At 31.8% G+C, this 9,491-nt stretch overlaps 1 protein-coding gene across 1 annotated transcript in view; it reads right to left on the bottom strand.

Annotated features, from left to right (window-relative positions):
* LOC134718231 (uncharacterized) overlaps nucleotides 1-5,966 on the bottom strand; it is a 31,961-nt gene extending 25,995 nt beyond the window's left edge. Inside the window, exon 1 of the mRNA XM_063580724.1 lies at nucleotides 5,840-5,966. The gene's annotated coding sequence lies outside the window, so the exon portion shown is untranslated. The remainder of the gene's footprint in view (nucleotides 1-5,839) is intronic.
* Nucleotides 5,967-9,491: the final 3,525 nt, after the last annotated feature.

The raw sequence follows: 9,491 nt of genomic DNA on the forward strand, positions 1-9,491 counted from the left end.
ACCTCCCCCTTTCCCTTATTCCAAAAATGATCTCAATCCAAATTTCTTACGGAGTTTTCAACAATAACTACTAATTTAAATACATCATAAAATACAAAATGTCATACAGTCATGATTTAAGTTGATTTAACTACTATTCTGGACATAGAAAGATAACTCCAATGCAACATTTTATATTGGCAAATTTCCAATGAAGTTCATTAAACTAAAGTTTTTGGCAAATTCCCAATGGAATTTATTAATAATAAAGTTTTTGGCAAATTTCCAATATACATAACTTAAGAGCAGTTAAGGTGACATATTAAAATGAGTTACAATTACCAACCTTACACTGCTTTTAAATTATGTTTTGTACTTAAGTAATTAACCATTAACCTGGAAACCCTTTTCCCCCCTTTTTTGCACCTTATTCCTTAACGGTTTGAGCCATACCTCCCAAAGACAATTCTTACCATCCCTTTGTGGTATTCCAATATCCAAAATCTAAATACATGGTTAGATTCATCATATCAAAGAACCCCAAGAATTCAAATTTTGATGAAATCAAATAAAGTTCAATTTTGGACCCTTTAGACCTCAATGTGAACCAATTTGATAACCGGTCCTAAATATTAAAAATCTAAATACATGGTTAGATTCAGAATATTGAAGAACCCCATATATTGAATTTTTGTTGAAATCAAACAAAGTATAATTTTGGACCCCGATTTGGACCAACTTGAAAACTGGGCCCATAATCAAAAAACTAAGTACATGTTTAGATTCAGCATATCAAAGAATCCCAAGAATTCAATTTTTGTTAAAATCAAACTAAGTTTAATGTTGGACACTTTGGACCTTAATGTAGACCAATTTGATAACAGGACCAAAAACTAAGAATCTAAAAACACGGTTAGATTCGGTATATCAGAGAACCCCAATAGTTCAATTTTTGATAAAATCAAACAAAGTTTAATTTTGGCCCCGTTTGGCCCCAAATACGTTGGGACCAAAACTCCCGAAATCAATCCCAACCTTCCTTGTAAGGTCATAAATCTTGTGTTTAAATTTCATAGATTTCTATTTACTTTTTTTACTAATGTTATGATGCGAAAACCAAGAAAAATGCTTATTTGGGCCCTTTTTGGCCCCCAATTCCTAAACTGTTGGGACCTTAACTCCCAAAATCAATCCCAACCTTCCTTTTGTGGTCATAAACCTTGTGTTTAAATTTCATTGATTTCTATTTACTCATACTAAAGTTATTGTGCAAAAACCAAGAATAATGCTTATTTGGGCCCTTTCTGGCCCCTAATTCCTAAACTGTTGGGACCAAAACTCCCAAAATCAATCCAACCTTCCTTTTGTGGTCATAAACCTTGTGTCAAAATTTCATAGATTTCTATTAACTTAAACTTAAGTTATAGTGCGAAAACCAAGAAAATGCTTATTTGGGCCCTTTTTGGTCCCTTATTCCTAAACTGTTGGGACCAAAACTCCCAAAATCAATCCCAACCTTATAGTTATAGTGCGAAAACCAAAAGTATTCGTACGACGACGACGACGACGATGCAGACGACGACGCCAACGTGATACCAATATACGACCAAAAAAAAATTAATTTTGCGGTCGTATAAAAACTGGAGCAGAAACCCAACAACGTGTTGTCTAGTTATTCTTCAAATATCAGGGCTGATGACAAACTGTACGCATTGTCAGCTTTGCTCTAAATGCTTTCGTTTACATTTTACCCCTATGTTCCATTATCAGCCATACCGACAACCTTGGCTGAAGGGCGGGCCTGGTCATCGAACTTTGGCACATCAGTTTCAGAGGAGAAATTTTTTTGTAAAGTTAGCGACGGACGACGGACAACAACTGATGAGAATAGCTTTGGGCCAGTGTCAATGTCTTTAAGTGTCAATAAAAAACATAACTATTTGAAAAACCTTTCCAGACAAAAGAAGTTTGGTGATAATCAGTTATCAAAGGTACCAGGATTATAATTTAGTACGCCAGACGCGCGTTTCGTCTACATAAGACTCATCAGTGACGCTCATATCAAAATATTTATAAAGCCAAACAAGTACAAAGTTGAAGAGCATTGAGGATCCAAAATTCCAAAAATTTGTGCCAAATACGGATAAGGTAATCTATGCCTGGGATAAGAAAACCTGAGAGTTTCGAAAAACTTAAAGTTTATAAAAATGACCACAGTATTGATATGCATGTCAACACCGAAATGTTGACTACTGTCAAATATTGTAAATGCACAAATACAGCTGAGAAATATTATCAGTTTCAAGTCAGCAAGCACCTCTCCGTCGACAAACGGAAATATTGGATGGCGATAAACGGAAATATGTAATAAAACATTACAAACACTTAATATACACATCCTGTATCAAAGTATGTCCTCATCTTTCACAAAACTTTATTAATCTTAATTTGAACTCCCTTAGAAAAAGATACGACATCAAATTTTTAAATTTTATAAAAAGCATCGTCAATTATGTGACGCAGTTATTTTTTTGGCTCAACAGACCAAAAAGGACCAAATGAGCTTTCCTCATTACTTTGCGTCCGTCGTCGTCGTATGTCGTTGTCTGTTAACTTTTACAAAATAAACTCTTCTGATACCGCTGGGCCAAATTTAACCACAATTGGCCACAATCATCATTGGGGTATCTAGTATAAACATTTGTCCGACAACACCAAGATGGCCGCCATGGCTAAAAAAGAACATAGGTGTAAAATGCATTTTTTGCTTATATCTCTGAAATTAAAGCATTTAGAGTTATCTGACAATGGATTAAAATAATTATCAGGTTCAGATCTATCTGCCCTAACATTTTCAGACAAATCAGATAACCCGTTGTTGTCCCTGAAATAGTAGTTTTTAGGTTTCACAGTTTTTGGTTATTATCTTGTATTTTATTATAGATAGAGATAAAATGTAAACAGCAATAATGTTCGGCAAAGATCTACAAAAAAGTCAACTTGACCAAAATTGTCAATTTACGCCATAAGGAGTTATTGCCATTCAACGTCAATTATTTTTTAAATCGTTATTTTGAGTAATCATTTACAAAATTCTTCTCCTCTGGATCTTTTGTGACAAATCTGACCAACTTTGGCCACAATCATCATAAGAGTACTATCTAGTTTTAAAATGTGTCCGGTGTGCCTGCCATCCAACATGGCCGACACGGCTAAAAATAGAACATAGGGGTAAAATGCAGTTTTTGGCGTAAACCTCTGAAACTAAAGCAAAAGTATAATGGTTGCATTATTTCATGCATCAAATTTTTAACGAAAATATCAGGTGGACGACACAGGTTCCTTGGGACCTCTAGTTTTTTCTATCCAGTTGCATGAACATTTCCTTTCTAATCTCACTTTTAATATTTACTTCTATATATACCAACATGACCAAGTTCTATAAAATATTTACAGATACTCATTTCTATTCAAAGGAGAGAGAGAAGATACCAAGGGACAATCTACAAAAAATAGTCTAGTAAAAGTAGACAACACTAGGAATGAAACGTAGAACGCTGTTTTTATCATTATTAGAAAGGATAAAACATATCATTGAGAGTTTGATATCTGAGAATTATTTTGGTATTAATATCAACGATTTTTGCCGATATTTGGTTAACATTTTTTTTGAGAATATAGCTATAGATAACCCCCAGATTAACCTAATAAATGATTAAGAAAACGGGCGTGACCAGCAAAATCAATTATTTTTTTTGTTAAAAACGATGAATAAATGAGATTGTGAATCTAACTATAGTAAATGTCATATTCATGATTTAAGCAATTTTGTAATTCAAAAATTAGATAAGTGCGAGTTCTATAAATAACTGTAAACAAGTTGTGCGTGATCAGATAAGAGGCTCAACAAAGGATAAATTACAGAAAAAAACGTAGAAAAGACAAAACAAAATGTAATGTAAAAACATAAGAAATTGCTACCACAGGCAGGCATGCATTAACTTAATTATCTGAACTTCATTTAGATTATACACAGTAGTATTGATCAATTATACATTTATTTCACAATGGCAATGGCATTTCAGCGATAGCATTTTTAAGTACGAGGAAATTCAAAAAGTTTTGAAATAACAATTTCTGTAAATAGACATCTACTTCCAATTTACGCACGAAAATTTTAATAAAGGTGTAATAATTGTTCTTTCCGATATTTAAAATTTAAATGAATTCAATTCGAATAATAGGGTGAAATTAGAGTTCTTATAATTTCTTCTCGCATTTATGAATTTAACATGAGTTTTGAGAAGGGCTACAATTACTGATGCAGAAAATATCATGCCAATGTATGATGAAACTTGCAAGACATATTGATCCCATTATTTCTTTTTCTGAAAGCATATTATATATAAGAGCTATCTTCTTACATTTTATCTCAACATTCTATGGTGCAGTTTTGTTTTATCAAACAAAAAAGGGTTTTCCATGCATAATTTATAAGTTTAAGTTTATTGAATAAATGCACAGTTATACCCCAATGGGGTTGAAGGCACATATAAATGAACACAATACATCATACAAAAAGAACAACAAAAGAACAAACATTATATACATATAAGTATCTATCATGCAGTTGTTGAGTCCACTCTCCTCAGTGACCATGACTTTTTAACAAATGGAGCCGTATACTGCATAATTGACGGACACGAAAGACATAAAACCAATTTATCCACATTATCCATATTATCTATATCAGAATAGGTATTTCTAACTTTCTGTAAAAATTCAAGTCTCAAATCTTTATTTTTAATACATGTAAATAAAAAATGTTCTTCATCATCTATTTTATTTAGACAACAATGTTGACATAAACGTTCTTCCCTTTTTATATTTTTGTATCTACCCCTTTCAATTTCCAAAATATGGTCACTTACCCTTAATTTAGTAAATTTTTTCCTTATTTCAAAGTTATTCTCTTTAAGTAAATAAGGCTCAGTTTCATATTTCTTTTTGATTTTACTATAGATAAATAATTTATTATTTTCTGTTAAAAAATTTAATTTTTTAAAGAACAGCTTTTTATAGTTTTCTTGCATAATATCTTTCATTTGTTTATTCATTTTATATTTTTCTTTTATGAAGTCAATAATTTGTATATCAGATATATTTAAATTATTTTCATGAATTATATTTTTTACAAAAGTATACCAAGAATAGGTTCCTGATTCATCCAACAGTTTAGTTGTGCAGTATGCATCATATAACAACGGATTAATTTCTGTGTTAGATACTCTTGCCATATATTTTAGTGCTTGAACCTTTACATATACATCTATTGGATATTGTCCTAACTCTGCCCTTGATGCAATGTTACCTGCTTTTTTACTACAAAGTCTGACAATTTTGCACAACCGGTAGGCTGTAGCGTGAAAAAATTCTGGTGGTCCATAAATTTTATTAAATTTTGGAAAAAAGCATGATAAAAACTTCATTTTGACAAATTATTAAAAAATTCTATGGATTTTGATTAGGACGTTTTGCATACAAAATTATCAGAAATTTATTATACTTCTTTGAAAATTTTGAATACCTATGAAATACATCCCATCAACCTTAAACAGACATTTAACGAGGCGAAACAAATATTAATAAATTGTCTCCTAGAAAACTATAATTGAATTTATTAAACAATTTCCCATGTGATTGAACGGAGATTCATTTCAGTTTTGCATGAACACATCTTCATGAATTCACTTTCTTGTTTGACATGATGTGTTAGTGTTTCACGCATCACTGTCACTAATATAGAAAAAAAAAGATATTCAATAAGAAAGTGTTTTACATAGAAGTATATATAACTGACCTTCATTTCTTCTTTAAATACATTTTCCCGAATTTGCAGTTCAAGGCATGATAGGTATTGAAATTTGTTTCGTTTGTAGCAATATCTTTGTGTTCTTATTATTTCAACTATCATTTATCAGGTTTGCTGCTGTTAAAAATTAAAACAAACATGTATGGAACGCCACAGCTTGGTGATATATTCTCTCCATAGTATGGCTTTGACATTACGCGTTTTGATATAATTAACTATAAATATGGAATAGTCATTAATTAACGATATTTCAGTTTTACGTGATGGTTTAATGTCGTATTGACTTGATATGTTTTTTTCCTAACTCGATGATTTTTCATTTCTATTATACTTTGCACTGTATTGAAAAAAATAAACTTTTTGTAAATCTGTTTCACAGGTGACGATGGATATGTTCCGGTTGTCGTAACCACATCCGTCCTCTTTTCCTTGAATATGACCTATCGAATTAGACCAAACCACTTGGTTTGTACTTTCAAAAAACACGACGGGTGTCACGTGTTGAGCAGAATCTGCTTACTCTGCCGGTGCATCCGAAATCCCCCCCCCAAGATTTTTATTGATTGATATTGCCACATCATACCGATCTATAGAGTTAAGCCAATTGCATATGAGTTTTACAGTTTCTTCTTGTGTTGTGCTGTTACACTATTTGCCAATGGTAGGGTTAAGGGTTTAGTGCTTACAGTCATGTTTAACTCCGCCACGTGCTCATACTTTAAATGCCTGTCCCAAGTCAGGAGCCTGTATTTCAAATGTTGTTGTTTCATGTGTGTCATATTTGTTTTTCGTAAGTTGTTTAGTTATTAGTTACGGGTACCTCTAATTGTTTACATCTAATGTATTAAAACTCTGGTGGATAGTTGTCTCATTGGCAATCACACCACATTTAACTTTATTTCGATTTCTTAATGGTGTTTTGCTGGATTTGGCAAAACTTTTAGGAATTGTGGTCCTCGATGTTCTTCAATTCGTACTTTATTTGGCCGTTTTAACTTTTTTGGATTCGAGCGTCACTGCTGAGTCTTTCGTAGACGAAACGCGCGTCTGACGTATATACAAAATTTAGTCCTGGTATCTATGATGAGTTTATTTGCAACCACTGGGTCGATGCCACTGCTAGTGGAGATTTATTTCCCCGAGGGTATCACCAGCCCAGTAGTCAGCACTTTTTGTGCTGATATGAATTTGATATGGTTATATTTATAATTTAACTGTTTACAAAATTTAGAATTTTTGAAATACTAAGGCTTTTCTACCTCAGGCAAAGATTACCTTAGCTGGATTTGAAAAAACATTTAGGAATTTTGGTCCTCAATGCTCTTCAACTTCGTACTTTATTTGGCTTTTTTAACTTTTTTGGATTCAAGCGTCACTGATGAGTCTTTTGTAGACGAAACGCGCGTCTGGCGTATATACAAAATTTAGTCCTGGTATCTATGATGAGTTTATTGATCATGTAACGTTGTTTATCTTTTGTACCCTTAACCCTTCTTTCGCATAACCGAGTAAATGCCCTTGATCCGCGATAGAAAATTTAAATAAGAACCTATTTTAGATAACTCTAATTTCAACTCGATATCTTCATCTAAATGAGACTCAAATTCGAAGTCTTACTCGAACTCTACCTCAAAAGGTAACTGAATCTAGAAGTTCAATTCGAAACTCAATGCTTACTCGAAATTTAATTCTAATTATGACTTGAATTCTAACTCGAAATCTAAAATTTAATCGAAGCTTAAATTGAAGGCTAACTCGAAGTTTAATTCAAACAGTTACCCGAACATTGATTTGAACTCTGACTCGATGCATTGCCATTGTGATCCAAGGAAAAGAGTTTTAAGAATAGAACTAGATTTTCCAAAATAGTCACGTGGTTTTATCTCATTATGACAGAACCACGTATATCAATTACTGGAACGAACACATCATGTAGTGTTAAACGTCAACTTTTTAAACATCATTACGTAATTCTAAAGCGGAAAATCATCTCTTCTTCTTCTTCTTCTTCTTCTTCTTTTTCTTCTTCTTCTTTTTCTTTTGCGTTATTAGAAATTAGAAAAAACAGGAACTTGTATTTACACTATATATTTTAAAATGGATAAAAATACTTACTTATCAGTTGTTTGTAAATTTCTCTTAGCAAAAGAAAAGTGATATGAATTACTATTATTCCGTATTAGTAATGGGTAAATTTATGCACTAGTGTGATTTCATATTTAGTTTATATGTACTTAAAAACTAAAAGGGTACAAAGAAAAAGAAAAAGAAAAAGAAATAGAAAAGAAAAACCATAAAGATTAGTTTTTAAAATTGTAGAGGTCGTCAACACAATTTAAGGTCTACAAGTTTATTTACAGGGGTCATTAATATTCATATACACTAGTTATAATTTTAACTCATGAGTACTTTTCTATATCACTTAGTATTTAATTAAGTATATACACATAATTAGTATAATACTTGTTACATGTTACATTTCCACGACTAACAGCCACCTGCAAGTTAAGCACCAAGAACTTTAACTGATTGTTCATTTTTTTCTCTAAAAGTTGAACTCTTTTGGCATGCAATGCATAGATCCAGTCTTTGCAGATTTGTTCTAAATCTCTCTAGCTGCTGAGACACAGTTATAAGGTTGTTCCCAGAAAAGTCTACTATGAATTCGAGAAGATCCTCATAATAATTAAATATACTGTAATAAGGGATATGATTATCCTCCAGTAGGGATTTTAGTCTATTGTGATGATTTTTTCTCACACTATTCAGACTTTCACACACAACTAGGAAGTGTTTATAATCCTCAGGTCCTCATTACGAAATAACAAATTAACATCATGTAATGAAACAACTAAATTACGTTAAGCCAAATACACATCAAGTAATATCAAAACCCCATTGCCTAATAACACAACCACATTAAATAATGATGAAACCATATTGAGTAATGACAAAAGCATATCAAGTCCATACGAAATTATATCATTAAGTAACGATTATTCCATATTAACATCATTATCAAACCCAAATCAATTAAATACCAAATATCATCAAGTAAAGAAATGCAAATTTATATCCCTAGAGATTGACCTGATCCATATATAAACAATACAATACCAAATAATATTCACAAATTAATTGCAAAAATTATAAAGTGGTGAAACAGTAATAATATTTATGCAGGTGTTGTGTGCACTCCCCTCAGTGCAAATGACTTTAAAAATAATGAACGGCACAGTAAGCTGCACAAACCATCATAACGGTATATCAGAGTACCACATAAGACAGCTGTGGCGTTCCATAAACAGATATGTTTACTGTGTATGCACAATATGTGACCATGACATATATTAAATAAATGGCGTATTGAAAAAAAAAACAATAGTAAATTTGTGTAGGGGCTCGAGGAGGTTTTTTCTACTTATGTTACAAACAATAGATTTTAATTATCGAATGAAATGGTTAAAATCAGCAATTTGTATCCTTCTCTATTAAAATCAGTATTTAACAATATGTAGAAATATTAAAACTATAACATCAAGAGACCTAACCATAACTGATCATAACTTTAATAATTAACGGTCAAAGTTCATCATAACCTTTTCGCAAATATGACCCGAGAACAAATGCAGTTATTTTG

The sequence above is a fragment of the Mytilus trossulus genome, chromosome 5 (genome assembly GCF_036588685.1).
Source record: "Mytilus trossulus isolate FHL-02 chromosome 5, PNRI_Mtr1.1.1.hap1, whole genome shotgun sequence".
NCBI classification, from domain to species: domain Eukaryota; kingdom Metazoa; phylum Mollusca; class Bivalvia; order Mytilida; family Mytilidae; genus Mytilus; species Mytilus trossulus.